Source organism: Marmota marmota, unplaced genomic scaffold (genome assembly GCF_001458135.2).
Source record: "Marmota marmota marmota unplaced genomic scaffold, marMar, whole genome shotgun sequence".
NCBI lineage: Eukaryota > Metazoa > Chordata > Mammalia > Rodentia > Sciuridae > Marmota > Marmota marmota.
Genome location: NW_026000142.1, coordinates 17139818 through 17156823, shown reverse-complemented (window position 1 = coordinate 17156823; position 17006 = coordinate 17139818). Strand labels below are relative to the sequence as shown.

The window sequence follows — 17006 nt, the reverse complement described above, 5'->3', positions numbered from 1 at the left end:
CTGGATACACAATTCTTGGTTGGAACCCATTTTCTTTCAGTGTTTGAAATATGTTATTCCAGGATCTTCTAGCTTTCAGAGTCTGTGTTGAAAGATCAGCTGTTATCCTGATTGGCTTACCCCTAAATGTAATCTGCTTCCTTTCTCTTGTAGCTTTTAAAATTCTCTCCTTATTCTGTATGTTGGGCATCTTCATTATAATGTGTCTGGGTGTGGATCTCTTATGCTTTTGCACATTTGGCATCCTGTAGGCCTCTAGGATTTGGGATTCTGTCTCATTCTTCAAGTCTGGGAAGTTTCCTCGTATTATTTCATTGAATAGATTGCTCATTCCTTTGGATTGGACCTCTATACCTTCCTGTATCCCAATGACTCTTAAGTTTGGCCTCTTTATGTTATCCCATATTTCTTGGATGTTCTGCTCATGGTTTCTTAACAGTCTTGCTGAGCTGTCTATGTTCTTTTCCAGTTGAAATACTTTGTCTTCATTGTCTGATGTTCTATCTTCTAAGTGTTCTACTCTGCTGGTAGTATTCTCAATTGAGTTTTTAAGTTGGTTTATTGCTTCCTGCATTTCTAGGATTTCTGATTGTTTGTTTTTTATAGCCTCTATCTCCCTGTATAGTTGATCTTTTGCTTCCTGGATTTGTTTATGTAATTCATTGTCGAAGTGATCTTTCATTGTCTGATTTTGCTGTCTAATGTCTTCCTTGAGACTCCAGATCATCTGAAGCATGTATATCCTGAATTCTTTATCTGACATTCCATCTGCTGCAGCTGTTACCTCTTCTAAAGTTGAGTTGACCTGCATTGCTTGTGGTCTTTTCTTTCCTTGTCTTTTCATACTGCTCGAGTTTCTTTCTGCTTGGTGAAACTGTTGTGTTTTTGAAATTTTCCCCCTATATGTTTATATTGCTCTTGAAAAGTCTCCCTTGCAGGGGCGGGCGGCGGCTGTGCTCCTCCTCCAATTGGGGTAATCTACCATGCTGACGGGCCACTGGGCCTGTTCTGCCGGTCGGTCGCAGGTCTGCCTACCTTGCAGGCGCGGGTGGCGGCTCTGTTCTGCCCCTACTCCAATTGGGGTGACGTGACTACCACGCCGGCGGGCCGCTGGGCCTGTTCCAGGCACGGGTGGCAGCTCTGCTCTGCCCCTACTCCAATTGGGGTGACGTGTCTACCATGCCGGCGGGCCACTGGGCCTGTTCTGCCGGTCGGTCGCAGGTCTGCCTACCTTGCGGGCATGGGTGGCGGCTCTGCTCTGCCCCTACTCCAATTGGGGTGACGTGTGTACCACGCCGGCAGACCACTGGGCCTGATCCGCCGGTCGGTTGCAGGTCTTGTGCTATTTTGACCTGGGATAAAATAAATAATAATAATTTAATTGATGATCTTTGAGTTATAAAGCCATCTTTGAGTCCCTATAAAGAAAATTGTTGTTATTGAAGACCTTTAAAAACAACCTTTAAAATGTATGGATTTCATCTTTGCTTCTGGTCTCATTGTTTTCTTTTCTTTTTAAAAAATATTTATTTTTTTTCTTAGAGGTGGAAACATATCTTTATTTATTTGTTTATTTTTTATGTGTTGCTGAGTATCAAACCCAGTGCCTCACATGTGCTAGGCGCGCACTTTACCTCTGAACCACAATCCCAGCCCCTCATTGTTTTCTTAAAAGACTCCTTGGAAGTTATATTTAAATATTGTTTTAAGAATGCATTTAATACATTAGATAATAGAGGCTGATGTTTTAAAGCTATATAAAAATGTAGACTGTTTACATAACTATTGAACTATATTGCATATCTTTTCTATGAAAATTTTATGTAAAGCCTGTTTCACATGGTATGATCTAAAAGACAACTGAATCTGTTATCAGGCTAACATTCATCTTTTTTTTTAATTTCACGGGATGGTTAAACAGTTTATGTCTTTGCATCTGGCTTCTGCAAAGGAGTAAAGATCTGAAATGTGATCTCCTATTACTGTTTACAAGATTTCTTCCTCTTTATAACACACATTTGTAAACCAAAATTGATTATCTTTTCAAGTTGTGAAGGGGAGAAAATTTGAATGCTCTGCTTCACCCTTGTGTTGAAGGAAAAATATAGCACATTGGGATTGATTAAAGCTAGTAGTACAAATTTTATATATCACCTTAACATGTGAGCAAGACTGATCAGTTTGGAGAATAGGAACAGTGCTCTTGATGAAAGAATATGTAGGTACTATTACTGACCTCAGGCTGAGCACACCTGGGTAATAATGGACCAGTTCCTTCTTGAGAAAGAACAGATTAGCAGTGACATCGCATTTTTTGGTGTCTGACTTTAGTTTTTAAAATGCCAGTTTAGAGATGAAGAGACTTTTTAAAACGTTCTTTTAAAATTATTTAAAACATATGCATAATTTAGATCTAGGAAAGATGGCTTAGGCTAGCAAAGGAGACCCCTACAATGCGATAAGAAGGTGGCAAGGTAGTTTGGGACAGGATGGTAGCAGGGCAACTTGTGTCTCCTCATTCAATGAAAGACTGCCTCGATCTAGTGTTTCCTGATGCACTGCCTAGAATATTTTCACCTGCTTAAAGACTAGAACTATCAACTGCAAGGTTTATTTCCATTGAAACTCTCATTCAGGAAAAAAGGAAATAAAAACATATAGAATTGAAGGGGAACAAAGAACTTGTTGCTGAACATTTGCTCAAAGTCTGGCTAAAGTTGTTCCAGTAGAATGGAAATGATAAAACAAGAAATTTGGACAATTAGGAAGAGTAAAAGAACAAAGAGCTCAAGGAAGAATGATTACATACAGTAGAATAAACTTCATGACTTTTGTAAATGATATTTGATGATTGAGACAAAATATGTAACACCATACAGTATTTGAAATAAGGATATTTAAAAGTTGGGAATATGAAGGGTATTAAGTGAAAGTGAAGTTTCCATACTTCATTTGAGATAATAAAATGTTGGTCTGCAGCCTGTTATAAGTCATATGAACACATAAAATACTCAGAGCAACTATAATATTACATAAAGATACTTTTTTATTTTTTAACTTTTTTTCTTAGATATACATGACAGTAGAATGAATTTTGACATTATACATACATGGAGTATAACTTCCCATTTTTTGTGGTTGTACATGATGTGGAGTTACACTAGTCCTATAATCACATACAAACATAGGAAAGTTATGTCCAGTTCATTCTGCTCTCTTTCCTATTCCCATCCATCCTCCCTTCCCTTCTTTCTCCTTTGTCTAATCCAAAGAACATTTATTGCCTGCTTATTGTGTGTTAGCATCCATGTGTCAGAGAGAACATTTGGCGTTTGGTTTTGGGGGACTGGCTTATTTCACTTAGCATGGTAGACTTCAGTTCCATCTATGTACTGGCAAATGCCATCATTTAATTCTTTTTTATGGCTGATTAGCATTCCATTGTGTATATGTACCATGTATCATCTGTTGAAGGGCATCTAAGTTGGTTCCATAACTTAGCTATTGTGAATTGTGCTGTTATAAACATTGATCTGGCTGCGTCACTGTAGTATGCTTATTTTAAGTCCTTTGGGTATAAACCAAGGACTGGGATAACTAGGTCAAATTCCTTCTGAGGAATCTCCATACTGCTTTCCAGAGTGGTTGCACCAATTTGCAGTTCCACCAGCAATGTATGAGTGAACCATTTTCCCCACATCCTCACCAACATATATTGCTGCTTATATTCTCAGCAATTGCCATTCTGACTAGAGTTAAGAGGAATCTCCATGTAGTTTTATTTTGCATTTCTGTAATTGCTAGAGATAGTGAACATTTTTTCATATATTTGTTGACTGATCAAATTCTGTTCAGCTCTTTTGCTCATTTATTGATTGGGTTATTTATTTTATTTTATTTATTTTGTGTGTGTGTGTGTGTGTGTGTGTGTGTGTGTGTGTGTGTGTGTGAAGTTTTCTGAGTTCTTTATGTATCCTGGCAATTAATTTTCTATCTGAAGTGCAGGTGACAAAGATTTTATTCCATTCTATAGTCTCTCTCTTCATGTTCTTGATTGTTTCCTTTGCTCTGAAGAAACTTTTTAGTTTGATACCTTCCCATTTATTGATTCTTGATTTTACTTTTTGTGCTTTAGGAGTCTTGATGAGGAATTTGGTTCCTAAGGTTACATGATGGAGAGTTGGAACTACTTTTTCTTCTAGTTGGCACAGTATCTCTGGTCCAATGCCTAAGTCCCTAATTTACTTGAGTTGAGTTTTGTGCAGAGTGAAAGATAGGGGTTTAATTTCATGCTGTTACATATGGATTTCCAGTTTTCCCAGCACCATTTGTGGAAGAGGGTATCTCTTTCTTCTGCAATGTATGTTCATGGCACCTTTGTCTAGTATGAGATAACTGTATTCATGTTGGTTTGTCTCTGTGTCTTCTGTACCGTTAGTCTTGTCATTTTTGGTGCCACTTCCATGCCATTTTTATTACTGTCGCTCTGTAGTATAATTTGAGGTCTGGTATTGTGATGCCCCCTGCTTCACTTTTCTCACTGAGAATTGCTTTGGCTATTCGGGGCTTCTTATTTTTTCAAATTAATTGCATGACAGCTCTTTCTATTTCTATGAAGAATTTCATTGGAATTTTAATAGGACTTGCATTAAATCTTCATAGTACTTTTGCTAGTATGGCCATTTTGATAATATTAATTCTACCTATCCAAGAACATGGGAGAGCTTTCCATCTTCTAAGGTCTTCTTCAATTTCTTTCTTTGGTGTTCTGTAGTTTTCATTGTACAGATCTTTCACTTCTTTTGGTAGATTGACTCCCAAATATTTTTTTTCCTTTTAATGGGGCAGTTTTCTTAATTTGTCTTTCAGTGGATTCATCACTGAAGTATAGGAATGTAATTGATTTATGGGTGTTAATGTTATATTTTGCTGCTCAGAAAGATACTTTCAAACATTGAAGAAACCAAGATGGAATTCCAAAGTAAAAATGTTCAATAATCAAAGGAAATACCGCAGTGAAAAAGAAATAGGAGTGAGAGCCAGAGGTTAACTAGTAGACAACAAATAATAACATGATCCCTTAAATGTGAACATAGAAATAATTACATAAAAAATGAAAGTTCTAAATACCAACCAAAATATAGAGATTGGCAGAGTAGATTTAAAAAAAAACAGTTATAGCTGTTTACAGGAAACTCACTTCAAACTTAATGACATAGGTAAGTTCAAAGTAAAAGGTTGGAAAAAATTATACCATGCAGACATTGACCAAAAATAGTAGGAATTGCTATGTCAATATTTGGTCATTTAGAGTCAGAGTAAAGAAAATGATTCGAAATGAGAGACATTTCATAGAGATGACAGGATAAATCCTCCAGAGAGAGAGAGAGAGAGTGATCCTAAATATGTATGTACCAAGCAACAGCATCTCAAAGTGAAACGAAAAAGACACATTCACATTCACCTTTGGAGATATTACCAGCCCCCAACCTTACCCACAGTTAGAACTACAACCTAAAATATTAGTAGGGTTATTGAAGATACAAATAGCACAAGCCTCCATTGAATATTGATTTAGCCTGATTGGAATAAATCCTGCTTGATCAGAGTGTAGAAATATTTAGGTATTGATAAATTCATTTGGTTGATATTTTTGTTTATAATTTTTTGCATCTATAGTCATGAGGGATTCTTTGATCTATAGATTTCTTTCTTTTCTTTCCTTCCTTCCCCTGCCTGCTTTCCTTTCTTCGTCTGACATAGCTATCATGGTAATGCCAGGTTCATAAACTGAATTAGGAACTATTCCCCCCAGACTTTTTCTTTCTGGAAAAGATCTGGGTCTGGGGATTTGTTTTTTGTATATTTTAAAATTAAAAATTCAATTTCTATACTAGTTAAGAGGGCTATTCAAAGCATCTACTTCATATGGGGTGCCTTGTAGTATTATTTTTTTTCTTCTTCTTTTCATTAATTGATGTATTTTTTTGGTAAGATGTTAAATTTCTGAGCATCAAATTGTGTGTGTGTGTGTGTGTGTGTATTTTTTTTCCTCCCATAATTGAACCCAGGGATTGAACTATATCACTAGCCTTTTTAATTTTTTATGTACAGATAGGGTCTCACCAAGTTGCTTAGGGCCTTACTATGTTGCTGAGCCTGGATTTGTGCTTGCGATCCTCCTGCCCCAGCCTCCCCAGTCATTGGGATTATAGGCTTGTGCTACTGTGCCCTGCTCCCTCATGTGTTTAACAGCTATTATTTCATTGACCAAAAAGTGAGTATGTGAAAAAGACAGTATCTCTAATCAGTGAGAAAAAGGAGGACTTTTTAATAAATAGTGTTGAAACAACTTGATAGACATGTAGGAAAAAGGTAAAATTAGATTTGTTTCTCACATATAAAACAAACAAACTCCAGATCAGAATAAATTCTAAATATAAAAAAAAAAAATAGTGGAGTAGTAGAAGCACTTAGGAGTGTTGAAAACTATCCTTTATGTGATCCAAAGCCCAAAAGCAATTAAAAGAAGACAGTAATACATTACATGGAAAAAACATCAGATTCAATGTCAAAATACCCAGAAAAATGGGGAAGGATTTTTGCAACTATCACAGATAAAGGACTAGTAAATACTGATTTGTAAAGAATCCCCCAAAATATAAAAGACAAAGATTAATAGTAACATAGAAAAAGATATCAACAGAGTGTTCAAACAAAACTAAATACCAATGGACCTTAAACAAATGAAAATATACTCAATTATCAATAAAATTTAACTACAATAAGGTATCTGGATGTCAAAATTCCAGAAGTTTAATATATTCTTTGCTGGTAAAGATTTGAGAAAAGAGGCACACTCAGCTATTCCATATCTTTAGGATTCAACCAACCATGGATCAGAAATATTGGGGGAAAATTGCATCTGTATTAAACATGTACAGACTTTGTCCTTGTCACTGTTCCCTAAAGAATGAAGTACAACACTATTTTACATCGTGATTGTATTAAGTATTAGGTTAAATAAGTAATCTAGAGATGACATAAAGAATACAGGAATATGTGTGTGTGTTACATGCAAATGCTACACCATTTTATATAAAGAACTTGGTCATCTGAGGATTTTGGTATTTGTAGTGGTCCTAGAACCAGTTCCCCATGAATACTGAGAGATAGCTCTCCTTTTAGACATTGACTATGATTTCAGATTCTCTAGTGGCTGCATAGAAGTTGTTTCAGGGTGTCATGGTTAGGAGCACTGGCATTATGACTAGCCAGGTCTTAGCTCCTAGTAGCCATGTGACCTTGAATGAGCTCTTTGTCTTCTCTAAGGTTTAGTCTTTTCATTGTAAAATGAAGATCAGAAAAATTTATCTTGAATGATCGCTGTGACAGTTCATTGTATCATCTTTATTACTTTTTAAAAATTCTTTTTTTTCCTGTTAAAAGATGTAATTTTGTAGGGGTTGGGAACCTTTGGAGTCAGCCATTCAGCTGCAGTATGAGTGTGAAACTGGACATTTGCAAATCAGTGCCTTTTGCATGTGTAAGTTGTTTGACTTGGTGAAGTCAGAGCTCAAAATTGTGGCTCTCTACTGAGGTGCTTGTAGTAGGATCCCCAGAGAGCTTTTCTTAAAAAATATAAATGTGCCCCATCGCAATACCCAGTCTGATAACTTGCTGGAATAGGTAATCGGAACTGGACAGAAGAAGAGGATGATAGAATAGCTACAAAGTAGGGACCAGAGCCTTTCTCAGAGACGAAGCTTCAGTTTATGTCTATTACAGGTCATATATTTTCCTGTTTTCTGAGTGAACTCTCAGTAGCATTTTCTGTTCTTCGCAACTAAAATATTCCTTCTAGTTGTAGCTGATTCTCATTCTAGTTAACTATAGAGCCCTGCTGTTAGTCTGCGGGCAGGCAAGATCAGCTTCACCAGAGCTTGTTAGAAATTTATAGCTATAAATTGGAGTGTCTATAAATTTATAGTGTCTAACAAAAAAACTGTAGCATATCCCAAAGACTCCCTTAGACTTTGACAAAACTAATGCAGAATAAATCCATATGAATTTCCACATGATTACAAAAAAATAAAATAAAATAAATTGTTAACAAAATTTAACACTATAAATTTTGTTAGACACTATAAATTTATAGACACTCCAAGTCTATTTAACTAGAATCTGCATATAAAAAAAGATCTTCAGGTGATTCCCATGTACATTCAAATAATGGTCAGAACTCTTGTAATAAAGTTATCTGGGTTGTGAGGGATAAGGTAGGGATAGAGATGTGCTAAATCCTGTGTATGCGTTATGTCACTTAATACATACATTAAATTAAACATTAAATTTAGGAGATAAGTTCTAATATACACATTTTTACAGAGAAGGAAACAGAGGCCAAGGAAGAGTTTTTCCTCTCCATAAAATAGAATGGCATTATATAATTAAGAAATTATGAGATGATCATCAAATGTTTCTTTTATGATATGGATTGAATTTTTTTTTTTTTTTTTTTTTTTCGGAGCATGCCCTTTGATACAAAACGATTCCTTTAAAATTTAAATAAAACTTAACCTTTGAGAAAGACTTCATCTTTTCTGGTAATTCAGTTGGTTAATTCTTCAGCAAAATGATTCCAATTGGAGTTGCATTATGAGATTAAAAAGGAAATGATTTATTTTCCAATGAGTGCTAGGTTAGAAGTAACAATTTATTTTATTTTATTTTTTTGTAATCATGTGGAAATTCATATGGATTTATTCTGCATTAGTTTTGTCAAAGTCTAAGGGAGTCTTTGGGATATGCTACAGTTTTTTTGTTAGATTTTATTCCTGGCCACAGGTTCATTTTCCTTTTGGTTGGTTTCTGTTAAGTTTCTTCATGTTTCTTCTTCTCAGAGCACATCTTGTGGGAGAGGTAGAAAACTTTTAGAATTCCTTCCTTTCATTGATTTCTAAATGAGGGTTAATGTGTTGATCTTTTGTTGCAAATTATGGATGAACTTTTCTGGATAATGACTCTGTGCAATTATGTTTGCCCGTGTTCCAGATGTGAGGTAAAGGCATGATCACGTAAACAGCGTTAAAGCTCTAGAGCATTAGTGGGGACCTTGAGCACATTTCTTGCCAGAAGCAAATCAGCTAACACTTTTGGTTGGTTCAGAAGTGCATCTTAAGTAAAGCAGATGAGTTTTGCAGATTGACTCAATTAACAATTTTGACTAAAGAAAACAAGCTCTGTGTAGAATGGTGATTTAATGATTTGCAAGAGTAACATTCTCAGACCACTTTGTTGTAACTGTGTTTCAAAGTCTATGTGAAGTTGGGTTTTCAGTTTGTTTTTTAGTCTCCTTTATATCTTAACTCCCTTTTGTCATCTGCCTGAAAAACTGCCTACTTATTTTTTCCTTTATGCTTTCTGGCTTGGATTCTAAACATTGTGCAGTAGTTTTGAGACTAACCTAGGAATAATTCCACATAGCCTAGTAGACAGACACTTAAAGTGATTTGTAACCCAAAATACAACAAATGAAGTGAAGCAACTTGAGCTCCATTTAATGGTTGGTGTCAGTTTGTTGATCCATAGTGATGTCGTTTATAATAAAAGTAATACTGAAGTGCTCTTTTCAAATCCAAGTAGTGAAAACATAACAGATTCAATTTAATGTATGTGTGAGAGTATGGGTCAGCCATCTTTTTCTATTCAAGGCCCATAGCAAATATTTTACACTTTGTGGGCTATACCATCTTTGTCTCAAGAGCTCAACTCTGACCTTGTAGGGCAAAAGCGCCAATAAAGATATCACACAAATGAATGGGTACTGCCATGTTCCAATAAAACTCTGTTTATAGACACTGAAATGCTAATTTCATACAATTCTGATGCGTCATGAATATTCTTTTCAACCATTTAAGCATGTGAAAATCTTCTTAGACTAGACTGTAAGACACACAAAAACAGTTTGCCAACCCCTTTGTTACATAGTTTATAGTCTTTACCAATACTCTGACAGTTTCAGTGGTGTGATTGCAATGCTTCTTACAGTAATTCATTTGATGTTTCAAAAACCTATGGGTTTTTGCTTCACTAAGTTGAGGAGAAGATGTCATGTTCTCATTTTGCTTACCTCAAGGGCTGGGTGTAAGTCTCTATTTCTTTAGGATTTTGCTAGTCATAATTGTAGCATCAAAATATATTTTTTTAATTTTTCAAGATGTCAATTGGGAAGCAGAACAGGTTGGTGTAGGTAAGGACTTTGAATTATTTTCCACATACCAGTTTTGTGTGACTTAACTTTTCTTCAGACTAAGTTGATTCAGCTGTAAAACAGGTGTAAGGTGATCAGCTTTTCCCTTAGGTCCCTACACACACATGCACACACACACACACACAGTATGCATACACATTAAGGTAATTTTCAAGACAAAAAATAGAAGGTTGTGGGGATGTTAGTTTTCAAACTTCCATTCAAAGCTCTATTCCCTCTGGCTGGAAATTTTATGAGACACAGTCATTTGTTCAGCATTAATTTAAGGGAAATTATCTGAAAAAATGGCAAGTCAATACACATATCATTTTAAAGAAACACCATCTATTCATTAAGAAGTATTTTCCAATATCCACTCGTGTGTGTGTGTGTGTGTGTGTGTGCGCGCGCGCGTGCATGCATGCATGCATGCATTGCACTAAGAAATGGTGTTACAAAATAACACCTTAAAAAGTATTGTGACAGCTGGGCACAGTGGCCCAGGCCTGTAATCCCAGATGCCTGGGAGGCTGAAGCTGGAGGGTCTCGAGTTCAGAGCTAGCCTCAGCAATTAGCATGGTGCTAAGTAATTCAGTGAGACCCTTGTCTCTAAATAAAATACAAAAACAGACTGGGGACATGGCTCAGTGGTCAAGTGCCCCCAAGTTCAATCTTTGGTACCAAAAAAAAAGTATTGTGACAATGAACATATTCTTCAGAAGTACAGTTTTTATTCAGTGAAATGCAGGTCAGCCTCTATCAGCCTTCATCTATTTCCAGTCATTTACTTAAATCCAATTTGATGATAATAAAGTTCAGTAAGAACATTTCTATACTTGAGAGGTCTTAGCAAAAATAAGCAAAGTAATTTACAAGTGACAGTGGTTTTAAGTGTTTTTTGGCAAGGGAATGATAAACACTCCATATATGGTAATAAACAGTTTGAAATGATCAGTTATACGATTTCACAATAACATTTTAGCAAAAAGAGGTTTAAATGTAATTATTACAAATTAGCATAATTAAGCAGTATAATTGCTGTAAGGTGTTCATGTAATTAAACTTAAAAATTGAACTTGTAGAGAAAATTAAAGTGTTTGTTTCTTTTTATGATTTTGCTTCAAATATGTATTTTAATTGAGAGTGACAAGAAAAAAAAAATACATGAGTGCAGGTATTGACTTAATCTTCCAGGAGGGTCAAAAGAGGCTTGGGACTGATGCAGGCATAATTAGCTTGCACTTTGGTCTGGGAGAATATGTTAACTTTTTAAAACTTTGTTTTCCCTGCCCATGCTACTTTGAAGTCTGATTGAGTAGAAGAACAACACTGGGAAGTGGTAGGTTGTACCCAATTTCTTTTATTGCAAGTTTTTCTACTGCTTCCATATTGGCTATGACACCAAAGCAATCTGCTTCCTAGCTTTGCGGGGCCACAGGAATAACTGAGAAGCAACACAGAGAGCCAATGTCCAGTTAGTGTTCAGTGTGCATGAAACAAACGGTAGTGTTGGTTTTAGAGAGTAAACTTATAGCAGGACACTAATGTTACTTTAAAAATGACTAATGAAAGTAAGAGAATGAAATTTTATGTTTAGCATCTAGTCTATCATAATACCTGGAAGACACCAGGGAGTGAAATATTTGTTGAATGAATAAATACTATGCTGGGTACTGTGGAGGAAGTCTGAAGTTAAATAAGATATTAGTCATATAATAAAGAAAAAAAACTCTTTTTTCCCTGGTACTCATTTTATGAATTGTACCTTAAAAAGAAGCTCTAAAACTTCTAGTTTAGTTTTCTGCATTTATCATCTTGAAGATGACATTAACTTTAAGCATATTTTTTTTTTTTGGTTCAAAAGTTTTCAATACCATAACTAACTAGAAGAACTAAATGCTTTGTATGTGTTTTTAGTTTTTCTATCACTGCCATGAAAATCTTTTAGAATAATTCTTTATCAACATATATAATCTCCATGGATATACCATGTCTCATAGTTGAGGAAATTGATTTGCTTCAGAAGTCACTTAGCAGGGGCAAGTTGAATCTTTAGTCCTTTGGGACTTCGGTTCACTAAGTTCCATGAAAGGAGACATACAGGAGGGTAAAAAAGGAGTGGAATCAGACTCATTTAGGACTAAGAATACTGAAATTCTAAAATTAGAAGAGGAAAAAGAATCCATAGATGATTTAAGTAATTGAGTAGATAACTAAAAGAAATATGATTCTCCTCAGTGGACCAAATTATCTGCCTAATCAGTAGTCCTGCTTGGCATAGTATGATATAAGAAAATGTCCTTAAATACTCATTCTTTTATTTTCATATATAAAAGCCACTTTATCTGGTGAAGATATAGGGAAATATATGTTGATATGCTTAAGTAAACATGACATAGGAGAACTCCACAATAATTTTATCTAGTATGCATAAAAAAAGATTAATTTTTAAAATTACAGAAAATTCTTGGGCCATTTTAAAATTGCCAAATTAAACTCAGATATTTAATTGAGAAACATCATTTTGAGCTCCTAGTATGAGACAGTCTTTTAATTTTATGATTGTCGATTTTAAAAATATCATATCACAAAGCTGCTGCTTCATGTTAGGATGTGTGGGAGCCTATTTTTATCTCAGACCCTTATTTTTAACTTTGCAATTTTAAAGTTTATTTTTAAACTTTTAAAATTATATGAAACAATTTAAATGCAATATGCATATATAACACCACATGAAACAAATATATGGCTTGATGATTTATTAGAGGCAAACTCCCTTGTTCTGGTGACAAAGTGATTTAGTGACTTGTCAAGTACCCCAGAAACTCTTGAAGGCAAGCAAACCATAATCCTAAATTTAAATTGAGTTATCATTATGACAGTATAAAATTTCATATACACACACCATGCATATATAGCATACATATGTACATCATATATATATACACACATATGTACATCACACATACATATGTACCACATAGATCTCATATGTCTCATACATAGATATAATTAAATATAAATAAAATCTCCCTAGATTTTTTTCTTCTTTCTGCTGAAAATACATCAAAACAATGACCAATCTAGTAATAGCATTCCCAGTACATATACTGATGTCCAAAAATACTACTTTCTAGACATTCATCCAATATCTTAGGTTTTATTGAAGCAGAACATTATTGTGGCATATATTATTAGGATTTTAGGAAATGTCAGAGGGATACTCTGCCTTTGCTTAGAGCTATCTGAATTTGGTTTGTTTAACATTTACAATTAAAACAATTTAGATCTAAGAAATAGATGGTTTGCTATCTAATTCTACATATGCCTCAAAGTAACACTTGTAAATGTCTACATGGGTCTTCTCTTAAAATAAGCAGGCGGTAATATATGCCTTGTCATTTCAGCAGTAAGTAAAGTCACTTACAACTTTCTTAATGTTTACATCATAGAACTTCACATGCTTGATCAGTGAAGGTAGCTTGGTAGTTAAGAATTAAAATTGGCAAAGAATTCAACAGGGCTGTTTTAAACTAGGAGTGTACAACACTATAAGAATGCTGAAGCTATTAAAACATGAACACAGGACCTGGGAAGTTGATGGTACCATTAATATATATGGGAAAGGGTCCAATCAGGAGGCAGAAACCACATAGTAATTTGATAAAGAAAAGTTGAATAAAAACATTATTAACTATAACAGGGATTAATAATGAAAGGTTAAAAATTAACTTTAGACAAGTTCTTAATAAGGTGGAGAATACCAGAATGTTTTGGGCTGAATTGTCCCCCTCCTCCAAGTTCATGTGTTGAAGTTGTAATCTTCAGCATTTCAGATGTAAGTAAATATTTGGAGGAAATGGTCTTTAACAAGGTGACTAAGTTAAAATAAAGCTATTAGACTGAAGTCAGTTTTGATTGGTGTCCTTACAAGAGGAGGAAATTGGAAACAGAGAGATCTACAATGATGCACATACACAGGAAGAACATATGAGGATTCAGCAAGAGGGTGGCCATCAGCAGAAGAACTGAACCTACCAACACCTTGGTCTTGAACTCCCAACCTCTAGAACTATGAGGAAATAACTGTTGTTTAAGCTACCCAGTCTGTGGTACTTTTTAAAAATAGCAAACCCAGATAACTAATCACCAGCAAATGAATAAATATTGAAAGGAGCCTCTCCCAAGGCTGGAGGTCAGACCTGATTGCACAAGTTGTGGATGCAGCTTATTGGATATTGGAGAAGTTTGCTGAGTGAACCAGGCTAGAGCTGGTCAACAGTTGCCAGGCAGGTAGAAAACTTATTACAGATGACAGGCAACTCGAGAGTAGAAGGCAGAGAATGCCTCTTGGGTGTTCAGGTGAGCCCAGGCTTGTGTGTGGATGCACAGAGGGATTTGGGCAGTGGGCACAAACTAGCTAAGCAATGTGAATTCTGGAGTGTGCAGTGTCCATATTTGAGGGCCATGCTGAAGTGTTCACTGGGCCAGGGTAGGACTCTGAGCTCACTGAAAGTCTGTGGTTTGTAGCATGTAGCTTAGGTGGAGCACTACTGTATGTCACCTGAATGCTTTGCTTTGTAGCTGGGTGGCAGGATCAAACAGAAGCAAATGTGGGTCCATTTAAGCCTGGAAAAGGCCCTTCTTCTTTCAGTGTACCTCCAGTATTTTCTGTTGGCAAAGTTTAACACATCACTACAAAGAGGGAATGCTTGCCTTCAGTGTTCAACTCTCCTAGACAAAAGCAAGCAATGGAGGATGGATTTCCAGCCAAGGGGCAATAGATTAGTAGCTGTTGAGTATATTCTTCAACTTTTCCATAAATTAACAAGGTATTTAAAACTTTCCAGTCAACTTATTTTAATTCTAAAACCACTCATCCTTAGACAAGAGGCTAAACTAATGAATTTCTTGACTCAAATACAAAAAGTAAATCATAGAGGAATGGATTTCACAAGTGGTAATCCTGCAGAAATTCTTAGCACTAACTTAAGTCTCTCGTGGTTTAAATAATATGCATGAGATTACTGTAATAGAACATTTCACAGACTACATTCATAGTGAGCAGCAAGAAAAAGGAAAAATCATTAGGGTTGCTGCTAATAGATGACAGGACTTGGAGTGATTGATTTGTTTATCTAGACACCATAAGGTATTTAAGTCATAGTTAAAGTAGCATTTGTGTTGTAAATCCATTACTGTCCTTGATAATATAGTGGAGTTACTAGGGAAGAATTAATTGGGTAATAAATTCTAGATTCTGGCCTTTATTTCTCAAATCAGAACATTTGTTAGATATGTTTTCTTTTTATTCTTTGGGCACAGTATTCGGAAGTCAAGTTATGCCTTAATACCAATTCTGAGTGCTTATATTTCAGCATAGAACTGAGATCATCACAAAACTGATCTATTCTTTCAAAATAGAATAGATCTATATCCCCAGAAATGAGAAAATGTTTATGTAGAGTGAATTCTTGGAACTTTAATTCATAATTTTGTACTTACCTTATGAATATCTCCTAGCAGCTCAATTCTTATCCCATCATGACTGCCACAGAAAGAATATCCAAAATCTTGAAGTAAATAGTGTTAGTATGTTTTATTTCTACTTTCAGAAATAATCATACAACAAAGGTTTGTGTATCTAGTGCTGAATATAAATACAGATAAGAGGGCATGATGTCTACTTAAAAGAGGCAAGTACTATTTTGGCAGAGGATTCAAACTTAAAAAATGTGAAACATCTATGAAAGCTTTATAGATCACTGTGCTTCATTTTACCACCCTATTCAAGTTTTAAGCACATGGAAGGCTGTTGCAGGTTAGTTATATGTACATTTCTCTTTTTGTTGGAGGAGGAGTCTATTGTAAGGTAGGGGGCACAGGCTTCTTGGTAGCTGGTGTGTGCATAATGGTATCACTGTCAGTTGTGGCCTCCAGTTCCGAGATTGTGGCTTCTCCTGATACCTGCCTGGTTATCAATGTAGGTGCTCATATCATACCGAGGAAAGATGGTTATATGTCAGTGTAAAACAGATAATTTTGGAAGGACTATAAGTTAGGTTGGAAGCTAGTAAGTATGGAGGGTTTTGATCTTTGGTTCTGATGTCAAGATTAGTAAAGCTTTACTCATCTGGACCTATACTATCTGAAACATAATTAAAGGAAGTAAATAGTGAAATTATATTAGGTTTTTTTGACATTGCTCCAGGTCCTCTCCTGTGGCTCAGCTATGGGAATACAGAGAAGATTCCAAGGCTTTTGTCCTTAAGAAACTTGGATTTAATAAAACAAGACAAGACACATACACAAGTAATGTAAAAGAGACAACATATCTCGAAATAGGTTTAACAGAGTCCTCCCACTGAAGTGCACAAGCTTGTGTTAAGAATACTCCTTGCCGATATCCAGAGTTGATTCATTCTTTTGTATATTTTTAATAAGGTAAATTGTCTAATTTCAAGTATATGATATAAAAGATAGCAAATAATATGGATAAGAGCTTTTATAGACAGCGTAGTGAATTAGAATGAAAAGTGATGGTTAAATTCAAGGCAGGATCTAGGAAATTTTATTAAAAAATCGAAAAGCCTTACAATCTACAGTCATTTAATATAGGGAAACTGGCCCTTTGTGTCCTGAAGGTATCTCTGTATTATAATCTAGAGTAATTATTGCCTTTTGCAATGATAATTCAGCAGTTTAAGGTTTATATATATGTGTGTATATGTATGTATGTATGTATATATATATA

At 35.3% G+C, this 17006-nt stretch overlaps 1 protein-coding gene across 1 annotated transcript in view; it reads left to right on the top strand.

The window, feature by feature from the left end:
- Positions 1–17006, top strand: part of Cadps2 (calcium dependent secretion activator 2) — a 511596-nt gene that overhangs the window by 46591 nt on the left and 447999 nt on the right.